We start from the raw sequence: 13,888 nt of genomic DNA, 5'->3' as shown, positions 1-13,888 counted from the left end.
AGCAGCAATGTTCTTCTCCTCAATAATACTTCCAGGACTACAGGCTTACGCAAACGCAAAAAATGGCTCCAGATAACTCGATGGGAACTAATGATGACTATTAATTCTACGGTAAATGGATTCAACGCAATAAAAGAGGAACTGCGAGCTGTGAGGATGGTAGCACTTCAGAACAGATATGTACTGGACCTCCTCACAGCAATGGAAGGAGGAGTTTGCGCTAAGATAGGACAATCATGCTGCACATTCATCCCTGCCAACGATGCTGACAATGGTACACTGACAGAAGCAGTTTTACAATTGGCCCAGATGCACTCCAAAATGATGGATGAAAGTAAAGGTGTGAAAAAGGATGAGAGCTGGTTTTCAATATTATGGTCATGGATGCCATCTTGGCTGTCAGACGGACTGAAGTTTATAGTTGGATGTACTATTTTGGCTGGAGCTACACTGATCATAATAAGATTTTGGAAGGCCCGGAAGGCACGCACCACAGACGAGATGATCGAAATGGTTGGTATGCACCTCTTGATGCCAACAGATGACGGCCAACACACAGGCACAATCATAAAGGAGAGAGAGAAGTTGCGCAACCAGATCATCACCAACCACCTGGACCCACCATCTGTGAAGCTCGAAAACCCAAGAAACCCAAGGAGCTACATAGGGAAATGGGTATACTGCACTCCTGGAGGAACCTGTGCATATATGTATTGGTCATTTGAAGACCATGTTAACCACTATGGACATTTGGGAGGAATAACTAAAATATGGAGAGTAAGAGGAGATAAAGAAAAGGATATGTTTGTGGTCGACAAGTCGACCAGAGGGGGGACTGAAGTGGGGGAATGGAAGAACAGGCTCCCGCCTTTCCCCTCTCGCGCTTGGCCTAGAGGATCACGGCCTAGACACCCGCCACGAGAGGAGTTTGCCTATTTACCAGACGACCAAATACCCTGGTACAGGAACATACGGATGTGCCCACCTACCTGCCCAGCTGCCCGCCCTGCCCATGCCGACACCTGCGGCATGGATCAACTCGACTAAACCTACACGTCGTTAGAGATGCCATGACGACCTAGCCAACGGTCAGCACACCTGTGCAAACATGCACACCGGACACTCCCACACCAATCCACACGAAGAACATACTCAGTGCTATGACGTAGGCGACAGACATACCAACGGACGTGCATCTTTATTATTTTCCACATAGGCTATCAAAATGCAGAAATGCAAGACGCATAATGAACTTATCTAAAAAGGCTTGCTCACGCTTCTTCTAAGAACCATGTACCGTAATGAAGAATGTAACGAAGACACGATACTGAGAATAGAGCAATATGATACCGTAACCTAAAGCGCTCTGCATCAAACGGTTCCATCTATGCACCAGGCCCAAGTAGGCCGCAAGCAAAAGCTTCCATGAAAATTGAATGAGCAAGAGCTCGGTTGCTGACCCTGCAGAATGAGCCCGGCAAAAGCACACAGCCAAGGGCACGATGTTGCAATCTCGCACGCCGCAAGCCGACGCCAAGGTCGCACCTGCAAGATAAACCAGGCACACAGTGGGAAAAACAATATTAATTGCGCTGAATTTTGCCTCAAACACGGTCCCACCTCACGTGACAAAGCCAAACCTGACAGGATGTCAAGCCCAGGAGGAAGGAGACGCCTAAATCCCACGTTTCAAGACACAGGCAGATACAATTAAAAGACTCATTGGACATCTGCAGCAGTGGGAGTAGTCGACCTCCCATCATATGAATAAATCCTCACATTGTTTACACCTACCCATAGTAAAACATTGTTGCAAATGACAGGTGCACCGCGAGCTGGGAACAGCGATAGTCCCAGACTGGGAGGCTCGCGAGTGGACCAATCAGAACATGGGGCTCTTATCACTGACGCCATTAACATTGACCAATCCTCAGAGGTCTTCATGTAACAATTTTCATGTATCAAATTGAAGGGACAGCCCAAGTATATCACCTGACTAACCCTCAACCACTAACACCGTTCTCTATATGTATGCTATACTAACCCTACCACTCGAGTAACCAATCCAGAGTGGAAATAGGTTTTTTGCTAAACTTTATAAGGTGACGCAAGTAGCGCGTCATACTAAGGTAAAAAGGGCCTGCGAGCCCCACGATTGTGTGTGTGTCAGGACGGACGCGTACGATCCTTGACCCATCCCTGCCGTTTTGTCTAATAAACAGCAGAATCACCTTGCTTCTTGCGTGTGTCTCATACTCTATCTCTTTTGGGATATACGGGAGGAGTAGGGGCCTCCCTGCCCGGAGGTCTACGGACGGCCCGGCCGACCCCGGCAGAATTTCCCCCCGACAGCGGTAAAGGGCGCTGGCTGTTGTGCGGCTGTTAGGCGCTCTGGGGCGCCATCAGAAAAAAGGAAACCGTTAAGTGTCCTGCGCGGAAGCGGTGCCATCTTAAGACACTGGTACCGCTAATTGCGGTAAGATTCATAAACTGTGCAAGAGATACACCGTGAAAGAAAGAGTTTTCGTATAAACCTAACAAAACATAACCCGGTGCCCCTCAATCCACCACCACCACCACCCCCCTACCTGACGTTGTATGGAGGAAGAAGACGGCCGCTACTTACGCAGCTCCAAAAAAGGGGGTGGGGATTCCACTCATGGTGTGACAGCCACAACAAAAGGTTATGGCTTACAAACTCCCAGGATGCCTAAATCACGTCCGAAGCGAGCAGACTTTAGTCACAATCTCGCAGGCTGCCGTGACCTAGGCAACATACTGGAAAATAACAACAAGTCTGGCGTCGCTGCCAACAGTAGTGAACACAGAGGCACAGCCGCCGAATACTTCCCCGATAAGCACCGTCGTCTCTGTCGCGCTGCAGCCTCCCCGAGGGGAGACGGGGCGAAGCAGAGCTGGTGCTGTTGAGACAGTCAAAGCGTCGCGTGCCGGCAGCAAAGAAAGCTGCCCGGGAGCAAAACAAAAAGAGACACCAGCTGATTTTTTCCGACCAGGAACAGTGTTAAGAACGAGTGTGGAAGAAGTGGCCCGGGAGTGTTGCTACGAGCAGGAGCCCACAACATCAACAGAAAGTCCCGGGGCATGCAGACACAGGAAAGACCAGGTTGAAGCAAGGTCAACAAGTTTGACTGTGTTGACTGGCGACCACATCGTCAAAGCACAGGTGCACATTAACAGCAACAAAGAGGTCACACAAAGTAAAACAAGTCCTCCAGCACCATTCAACATACAAATCGGGGAGGAGCAAACGGACAGTACCCTGTCAACTGCACAAAACTCCAAGAAGAGAGCCAGGGAGACTAATGCAAAAACCAAGTGGAAGACGAGCATGCAAAGCAAAAAGCCTCAACATAAGAAAAAAAACGGCCTACGAACCAAAATCAATGCCCCCAATAAGAATGTGCAACAGTTAATTAAAGGCGGATCGAAGAACAGCACAGGCTCAGCAGCTGCTAGAAAAATTAAAACTATGCGAATGCTGACAGACTTCTTTGAAATTCAGCTCTCAACAAAAGCTAAAAGATTCAGTGAACTTTCAGAGGCCGAAATGCTCGCGGTGGTAAATGACACCATGCCACATGCAAAACAACGGAAACCTGACCACATAATAGAGATATGGCCAGATCCAGAAACAGACACTGAACCACAGAGCCAAGAAATAGTGTCAGAACCAGTGCCAAATGAGCCAACTCACCCAAGGCAAATGTCGCCAGTAATAACAGGGGAGACACAAATGACAATCTGACAAAAGAAGCTCAAAGTGGTGAAACACAGGCACATACAAAGGAACCAGAGGCTCAACATGAGCCATTCCCACATCAAAGAGAAGCATCTGACAGTCCCACATCACAAGGTAAGGACCCAATGTCTCAGTCCCCAAAGATAGGCTTTGAGTGATCTTTGGGTCTCTGTGGGTGCTGATGGTGCCACTGCCCTCGTGTGTCTAGGGTATCACCCAAATTGGTCGTATGGTACAACTGGCTGAATTCAGCCAGTACCATTTGGTCGTTTGGAAACCACTAATATGGGTAATCACTACCAAACATGGGGAGCAGGGGTTGCGGGGGTGTCCCCCTCTCCCCTGTTTGGTAGTGATTGCCTTTTGGGGGTAGCAAGGGTGTCTCCCGCTTCCGGTGGTCTGGAGGCAGGTGACCAAAAATAATAAAATGTAAAAGCGGACCCTGCAGCGTTGGATCTGACCCACATAGGATGGACGGATTCGACGCTGCAGGGTCACAACATGCACGGACGGCAATAAGGTAAGTAGGGGGTCCGTAGGAGGTTGGTGTGGGGTTTTAATTAGGGCATTTTTGGCCGGGCCAAACTTGGCTTCACCGCCGAATTGACCATGGTCAATCCGGCCACGAGCAATCGTGCCACGGCCGAAACATATAGATCCGTTTCTAGACCTGTCTGTAGCAGCTTTTGCCAATACCGACCATATATTTCTTCTTTGCAAACTTATCAGATATGTAATCACACAAGATTCATGGACTGATGCTGCTCTTTCTGACCAAAAGGTCTCAACAGCCACCTTTCACCTCTGACCCTGTCTCTCCCCTGTGAGGAGTTCTCTAGGGCTCCTCGCTGGCCCTGACATTTTTGATCTGTACATTCACCTGCTAGCAATCCTCATCCAAGTGTACTTTTCTACTCCAATACTGATGATACCCAACTCCTCTCTATGGAGGTCAAAAGGGTGGCTTGGGATACAGCTTCATGTGGTGTTTATCGGTGGGCTCTGGAACCCCTTGGTCTGGCCACATCCAAGTGAATGTGCCTTCTTTTGTAGCTTTTTTAAAGGAATCTTTGATTTCACGTTCACAGCGTCCTATCTGTTGAGCCACAAGCTAAAGCATTGGTAAGCACCTGTTTCATCTGAAGCTGCTTCTCATCCTCCTGGAAACTTGGCCACTGTAGAAACTGCCCTCTCTGCCATTGGTTGCATTAGGAGAAGGTGCTGTACTATGGATATCCAGCTTATCTTATCTGATGCATTCAGACTCTTCATTGCTATAGATGTTCATAGTTTGATATGTATTGCGTGCATCTCATGATTTCTCCATTGGCTCCCTGTACAAAAATAACTACTTTAAACAACCTTGTGCATTCCCCCTCCGCCCCCCTGCCCTGATTATGGCCCCTCCCAACAGCTATGATAGACAATTGTTCTGCAATGGAATCTATCTACTCTTCTTTCCTTGAATTACTTCAGGTTCCGTCTGACAAACATAACACAATGGGTGTCGCCTCCCAGCTACTAAAGAACTTCCTCTTGCTGAAATGTTTGTTTATCGCACATTACCTTACAGTTCCCCTGGATGCCAGCTAATCAGAGCCAAGACACCTAATGCTGTACACACGCTTGGGACATTGATAAACATAGACAAAGGGCCTCATTACAACCCAGGCGTTAAGGGGTTAATGGCGCCGTAAAAGGTGTTGGCGCCGTTGAACCCTTAACGCCTGATTACGAGGTCCCTTTGCGGGTTGCACTTTAACGCCTGCTTTTAGCAGGCATTAAAAAAGCAACCCGCAAAGGGACCTAGGAGCTAATTACGGCACCGTAATTTACGGTGCTGTAATTAGTGCCTTCCCCATTCCCATTGAGCCCTATGGGCAAAAATGGGAATGGGGAAGGGCCATGGCGGCATGGGGAATTACCGCCCTGCCAACCTCGGAATGGGGTGGTAATTCCCCATTCCGCCATGGCGGAGTCGGTAAGTTACCGGCATGGACCATGGTGCTATTAGCACCATGGTCCAACGCCTGGGTCGTAATGAAGCCCATTGTCTGTTCTCACCTTAACACGTGTTTCCTGTGTCCTGGGGCTAAGGACATGAAGAGATAGCATGATCGCTCAGAGTTCTCTTCAGTTGGGCCCTCAGGAGCGTGCGTGCTGTAGCTTCTCAACAAGAAAAACATTCAGAAAAACGTAGAGAGTTCTTGGAGAAAGGGGGTGGTTTAGCATGTCATCAATATATGGATGTGTCAAAATGTCCTCCTCAAGTATGATACCTATGAAATGAGCTAAGCTTTTACTGAAAAACATGGGTGCTCATTTACTTCCAAACGGTAAAACTACAAACTAAAACATGGAATTCCACATTGCAAATCTCAGAAGCATAGGATGGAAAGGATTAATTGGTACTTAGGGCTATGCCTCCTGCAGATAAATGTAGCTCAGAAAATCCCACAGAGAGACAAGTCGTGATGTAATGATGGCCTGGAAACTGCCAGATTTATGCAGTAGGTGTGGAGCCAGTAAAATTCAGATTCAATGACGAAAATATTCAAAGTGAAAGGAAAAACCCAGCTTTATTAATATTCCAAACAATACAGGGACAGCATACATCAAAGCGCTGGTAGGTTGAACGCCATTGGGAACCGTAGTTCAGGTCAGTAGAGAGAGATGGTGTCTTATGGTGCGTGGGTGCACCGTATTTGTGAGCAGCTGGTGTAATTGTTGGATGGTAGCTGCTTCCTAGCAATAGGTGTGGTGCTGAGAATATCAGTTGGATGTGTGCAGTCTGATGGGTGGACACCCAGACTGGGATCTGGCTGCGTTAGACATGAGGAAAGCATATGTGAGCAACTAGGCCGGAATGTGCTCGGCTAGCTGCATTTTATTAGGGTGATGAGCAGTTTATGGGGTCGTATCTGTATGTGAACAGCTAGGCCAAATTAATCAGGGGTATAGCTGTCTTCTAGTTGAATAATGGTGTATAGTAGAGAGTAAGCGTAGTGGTGTGATATGGTGGTGATCTATAGAGCGCCTGAGTGTGGGCACGTGAACAGGATGGTGGGGACAGAGCGACATACATATATATATATAGGGACAGGAGCCGATACAGGTATATATGGGGATACAGATATATATGGGGGTAATAAAGGTCATAAAGCAGCATTCCCGATTGTACTTTCAGTATACCCATCATCCAACATGTTACGAGGGTTTTAGGGATAAATAAATGTTGATCCTGGAGGGGTGATAGGGCTTTCCCTTATGTGAACATGAAGTAGATCATCAGTCTGTGTATGCTCATGAACCTGGGCATTCAGGTTTATCACTATTCCCATTCCAACTGCTCCTTTGGCGGCCTTTTTGCAAACATGTATTGCTATTCTTAAAATACAGAAGGCCAGTAGTATGAATACTACTATAGCTATTGATATTGTACATGCATTAGCCAGCCAGGTGGGTATCCATGAGAACAAATAACTGAGCCAGTCATCATTTGCAGGTTCATCCACCTCCTCCACCATCTTTGTGTGTAATTCTGTTAAAGTGGCTATGGCCTCTGTGAGGGTTCCATTTTCCTCATTGTGTGAAGATAGGTACACGCAGCCAGAAGGCCCTTATTTATGTGCACATGCCATCCTGTATGGCCGTTATCAAATCGAGGACATATCTGTTTTGGAGGGTTGTGAGTCTTATGGCCCTCATTTTCACTTTTAGACGTTATACCCTTTCACGGATGCACGGTTGTTGTGTGTAGCAACTCCCATCTGGGTATTTGTAACCATTTTGAATTTGTTTGTTCCTGTAAACCGGGATTAAAGACGGATGTAAAGAACTCTGCCGTTCTGCCAAACAGTTTATGATCATCTGGTATGTCATCGAAGGCCTCTACTGATTTGGCTGAGAAACAATTTTCTCTTTTAATGCGTTTGAGGGGCCTTTTGTTTCTAAGGTGTGCATCCATCAAGGGAAATCACCAATTTGTACTTTACTCTGGGGTAATAGATCTTGTGTATTCAGTAGTACTATGGAACATATACCTCCCTGGTTTGGGTGCACTTGCATGTATGCCTTGGAACCACAAGCCCAATAGTGGTCCATCAATACTGCAGTTCCTACTTTCATGCCTGGACAATCAAAAATGCATCTGCACCGAGTGTTCTTTCCACCTTTTACTGTATCATTATTTCAGAAGCATAGGGTAGCATTTTTCAGGGGTAATATCTGCCCTGGGCCCCCTCATTATTAACCCATGTGAGTAACATTGTGATTTTGGGCCATATGGCAAGACATGCTGCATTTGCATTCAGCACAACCACTTACTACTACTCCACAATCCATTGGTCTGTTCCTCTGGTGTGAGTACAGTCCCTTTTATTTGTAAATGGCTTCTTTCAAAACATCCAGGCATTTCTTTCCCTTTCTTATCATTGCAGTATTTTCTTCTATTCTAATCCCTGCTCTATTTGTCTCGGATAGCCGTGTCTCGGCCATTATCATAATTTTCATTGCTTGTATATAATTATCCTCCTGTGGGGATTTTGCTTTGTTCACCCATACCAGTGAAGCCAGCTGACCCTGAAATTGTCCTCTAGTCATGCAAAGTGCAAGGAATGTTAGGCAATGTGCTGTGTTAGTGAGTACATCTGTTGCAATAAAAACTCTAGAAGCACTCATGGCATAGGGCATAAGAGGGCGCACATAACAGCTATTATCACATAACTAGCTCCCCTTTCGGATCATGTGCTGATAACACACATTATTAGATATTTGAGCAGATTCTGCCATATATGTGTTCATGTGCTCCAAATTATCTATCATACTTATTTTCAGTCTCTTCATTTGCTTGGTCACTACAGGAAATTCTTGGGTGATTGTTTCATTTACGATCATGATGGGAGTTACATTGATGTATACTGGTCTGGCCACATTAGAAAGGACCAACTCTCTCAGTGCCATTAAAATAATGAAATAAAGGCTACAATATGTAAAACATATTTGCTATAAGCATTATTGCCAATGTGTCTAGTTCTGGCAAAGAGCTAGGAATAGTATTTGCCAAAAGTGAATATCTAACAATATTGAACAAATCCATTGTTCTCACATCCAGAAAGTTCCTTTCCGTTTCTTCAGAAGTCAGTGTTAACAGAAAAAATTGAATTAATATGGCGAGAAAAATTCTTTAAAAAATATTTTTTTATTTTCACCAATAACACAGCAAGACTAATATTCCGTACTCCCAGAGAAGCATGTTTCACTAAATAAGATAAAGCAATAAAAAAGATAATTATTACCGGAAACATTGTTTATGTACATTTGTTTCTTCTTTTTTTTTAAAGTATGAATGTCACTTTGAATTTTGCACAGGTATCCTTATAGAAATGTTTGCTTGGCCCTTGTGTGTCTTAAGTGAGTCAATGTCTTTCTTGTTCTTCTTTCTGCTGATTGGCCCTTGCCATGGATGTCGTCTGGACTCTTCTCATTTCTTCTTCACCTTCATGCTCTGGGTTGGCAAGTAGGGGGGTCTATCCTTTGTAGATTTTGACATCATTGAGGGGGATCTAGGCTCTTCTTCCCTAGAACTTCACTGCAGTCGGAGTAACCTCTACCACACAAATGGATCTTTGAAGCGTGGCACCTCTTACAGAAACCTGGGAATAATGCAAGTGGTTTTAGCAACATTGCCATATTAACTTGTTCAGTATCTTCATTTTCTTCGACTACCCCTGCTGTGCTCAAAGCTGTTGAGACATAAATTTAACTGACTCTGCCACAGCCATCAAATAATCATGCAATTCCACACCCAGTACAATAGATACACTTTCTGTGTCAGTGAGAGCACGAGTGGGAGGAGCATGGGGTATGTACATGCAGCGTCCCATCAACAGCTCATGCAGAGTCAGGTGATGGTCTGAGCCTGGCTGATTGCGTAGCACAAATAATGCTAAAGTAAGGCAATGGAGCCAGCCTTTTTTCAGTGTCACTTTTAGTTTGCCAATGCACGCCATTAAGAGGCCATTAAGGCATTCACAAATGTTTGTTTGCTTGTGGTTGATAAGCGGATGAAAATGTATGCTTAATACCCAACAGAATTGTGATGCACTCAAGCACTTTATTTACAAAACTCGGTCCATCGTTGGATCAGAGTACTTTGCATACTCCCCACCTTGGAAAAAACTCATGTTCAAGGAACTTTGCAGCACATGTGGCATCAGGATGTGTGCTTGGACCTGCTTCAATCCATCGAGAAAAAGGACATACGACTACTAACATGTACCTGTAGCCATTACAAATTTGGATCATGTCTATAGCATCAATATGCAAATGCTGAAATGGTCCAGTAGGACTGGGTATTGTCCCTCTCACTGTTTTCAAGGTGTGTCCAGCAGTGAACTGTTGGCAAGCCAAACAATTTAGAACAAAATGTGCAACATGTTCAGTCAGGTTAGGGATGAAGCAGTCATCTGAAATCAATGCTGAAAGGCATTCTCTAGATGTGTGTGCTGGGTAATGCAGTTGGTCTAATGCTACTTTAAGTAGCCCTAAAGGCTTAACTGGTTTCCCTGTGCTGTCCTGCCACCACATTGCAGCTGTGAGAGACAATGAACACTGCCTTAGTTTCCTTAATCCCTGCTCTTCTGGTGGCGCTCTTCAATGTAATTCTGAAATCTGTGCTATGGGCAATGTATTAAACCCCTATTTTATTACCATGTTGCATGCATGGTGTGTCTATTCGTGCTATCTCAAGTTCCGATATTTTGTGGACATATGCTGCTCTGTTGGTCTTTAGATCAGTGCCCTTGTTACAATGAGAAGTAAAGTCTCTGCCTTTGATATGCACTTCCCTACGGCGATGGCCAATGGGAGATGTAGCGTGTCTATAAGCCTGTCCAATAATGGTACATGCTGCACACGTGTGTTGTTTGCGCCTAAGAAGCCCAGCCTTTTCCTACATGACAGTCTGACGTGTACTGTTGATGTCACATAGGCAGAGGCAAAATACCCTGTTACTGCCTTATCTTGATGCACTTCAAGTGTGAAAATGATAGCTCTCAATTTGGCTGCTTGTGCTGAGAAGTGTGCTAGCAAGCTTGCACTTACCACTGCCTCAAATGTATCAGTCAATTTTGCTTTTACCACTGCAGTCCCACTGTGTCTTTCACCTGTGCTCTGGTCTATCGATGAGGACCCGTCAATGAAGAGAATGGTCCATCCTCCTAGGGCATTTTCTTAAACATTTGGTATCTCATCATAACATTCAATATACTTAGTGCAAACATGCATGTTGTCTCCCTCCTTCATGGGTTCTGCTATGAATCTTGCTGGATTTGCCACTCAGCACCTGACAGTTTGTACAGATGGGTAACTTCATACTTAGAGGCTATTTGTGTGGTCAATGCACTTTTGGGCTTTTCAAGGATTGCAAATAGGGCATGCTCCACATATAATGTGATTGCACATCCCATGGTTATGCTAGAGGATTTCTCAATCACAATGGCTGCTACCACCAAAACATGTTCACATGGGTAATGTACTCTCATCACTGGACCTAAGATCCCACTGTAAAATGTTAATGGTTTGTGTCCCATGATGTTTTTGTTTTATGCCAGCACAGCCCCACCCACCTGGTGCCTTCCTGGTTGCCGCTCTTTTTCCCTACTTAAGGAGCCCTCCAGCCTCTTTTCCTTTGCAGATGGGGAGCAGGTGCAAGTGGATCTAGGTCACCTGGCCTAAGCCCCGCCCGCCTGGTACCTTCCAGGTTTGCGCTCTTTTCCCCACTTAGCAAGCCCCACCCACCTGGCACCATCCAGGTTGCCACTCTTTTTCCCCACTTATCAAGCCCCGCCCACCCGGTGCATCCAGGTTGCAGCTCTTTTTCCCCACTTAGCAAGCCCCGCTCATCTGGCACCATCCAGGTTGCCGCACTTTTACCCCACTTAGCAAGCCCCGCCTACCTGGTGCATTCCTGGTTGCTGCTCTTTTTCCCTACTTAAGGAGCCCCCCAGCCGCTTTTCCTTTGCAGACGGGGAGCAGATGCAAGTGGATTTAGGTCACCTGGCCTAAATCCGCCCACCTGGTGCCATCCAGGTTGCTGCTCTTTTTCCCCACTTAGCAAGCCCCACCCACCTGGCGCCATCTACGTTGCTTATTTTTTTCCCCACTTGCCAAACCCCACACACCTGGCACCTCCCTGGTTGACTCTCCTTTCCCCTGCTTAAAGAACCCTCCAGCCTCTTTTCCTTTGCAGATGGGGAGCAGGTGCAAGAGGATCTAGGTCACCAGGTCTAAGCACCACCCACCTTCTTAGCCCTGCCTCTTTCTTCCTGCTCTTAACTCTTAGACCAAGGGCGCCTTTCACCCGGGCGTCATAAGTGAAGGGCTGACCAAGAAAAGGGCAATTCCTGTTTGGACCTCTTCTGACCAGGAGGACCCAGGTCCGACCCCCTGCTCAGACATCACGTAAGCATGCACCAACATGTGTTACTCCCTCTGTTCCCACAGGCCATCCCCACCCCTCTGGTCCCCCTGCGATGTTCCCTTGTGCCCCCTCCATTCTCACACACAGGTCTTGCCTGCTTTGCTTGATGTTTCTACCCTGCTCCCCCTCCTCTCTTCTCCCCCTCCAGCCTACTTCTGCATGAGTCTGTCTTGATACTTTCTGCTTTCACCATCACTGTCTTGTGGCCAATGGTGGATTTGACATGTATGGACTTCATTGATTCACGATGCGTCACCCTTCCTCAACTCTCATGCTGGACTTCCTTTGCATCTGGTACTCATGGTTGCCCTGAATCCTGCTGTTCCCATCTTCTTCTTGTATCCTGGCTTGCAACATTATCTGTCACTACTGGCTTCTGCAATTGTATTCGCTCTCCCCTTTTGCTTCACCACTCTTTTTCACTGCTTACTTTCTGTTCGCTCCTTCTCTCCCTTTCTCCCCTTTCCTATATCCTCCCCTCCTCCCCTTACTTTCTTCTATGCACTTACTCTATCAGATTTGTCCCTAGTATAATAGCTACCTCGTTTGTCTCCTTCCTCCATCCCCTTACATGTTTCTACCCCTCCTTACCCCCTCCAGCACTATCTAAAATGTCGTCAGGCCTATTACGATAGTCGCTTGTTTTGTTCCTCCCCTCCCTTTCTGCACCCTTCTCCCTCACCTTTTGTTTTTCTCTGGCTCTACCAGAAATGTTGTCAGGCCTAGTATGGTAGTTGCCTGCCTGTTTCCATTTCCTTCCCATTTTCCCCTCCTTTCCTTATCTATGTCTTAGCTATTGCATTATATAGGCTGTTGGTCCACAGTGCACTTCATACCTCTGCCAAATCTTCCTGCAGGAAGGTTGGTGTTTTTATTTCTATTGACATTTTTTGGGGTATTTCTCTGTTTTCAATGTTAACTGATACATAAGACTTATATGAAACATCACTTCATGGTCTGAATCCTCGTCTGTAAATAAGTCTTCATCTATGATGTCAGTCAGCCTAGATCCTTCATCAAGAGCTATCACTGTTCTCCAGTTTATCCCTTCCTCATCGACTGTGCAAAACTACTCAGTTTTCCCTTATTATTGATATGATATGATATAGCATTTATAACGAGCCTATACACGTGTGTTTCAAGGAAAAACGAGGCAAGGGAGGTGGAACAGAGGGAAGACAGACAATGATCCCACTAGGCCAGGTGACATTGTGCAGGGGAGGGGGGGTTCAGGGGGAACGAGGAGGGGGCAGTGCAGTACACAGGATAACAGTAAAATAAATACATAAATAAAAAAGTAAGTAAAAGTGGTCAGCTGGTGGCAAGTGTAGGGGTAAGTGCAGACATCAGGTGTCAAGTGCTAGTATGGGGCTGTAGGGATACAGATACAGTCCCCGAGTGCAACGATTGCCAGAAGGGCAGTGCAGGTTTGGAGCTGGGAGGAGGGGACCTGGCCCCGAGATCAGAGGGTAGCCATGTTACCAGTGCAGTTTTAGAATCATCCAGGAGATCAGCAGGGGAGAGGAGGAGAGAAAGCAGAAGCAATGGGGAAGGTCGTGAGGTGCTTTCAAAACCAGAGATTGTTCTCCTCAAGTTTCAGGGAGGCAGGGAGGCTGTTCCAGAGAGAGACCCCAGCAGAAGAAAGA

Source organism: Ambystoma mexicanum, chromosome 1q, assembly GCF_040938575.1.
Source record: "Ambystoma mexicanum isolate Mex_15411 chromosome 1q, UKY_AmexF1_1, whole genome shotgun sequence".
NCBI lineage: Eukaryota > Metazoa > Chordata > Amphibia > Caudata > Ambystomatidae > Ambystoma > Ambystoma mexicanum.
Note: the sequence above shows the minus strand (reverse complement) of the source record.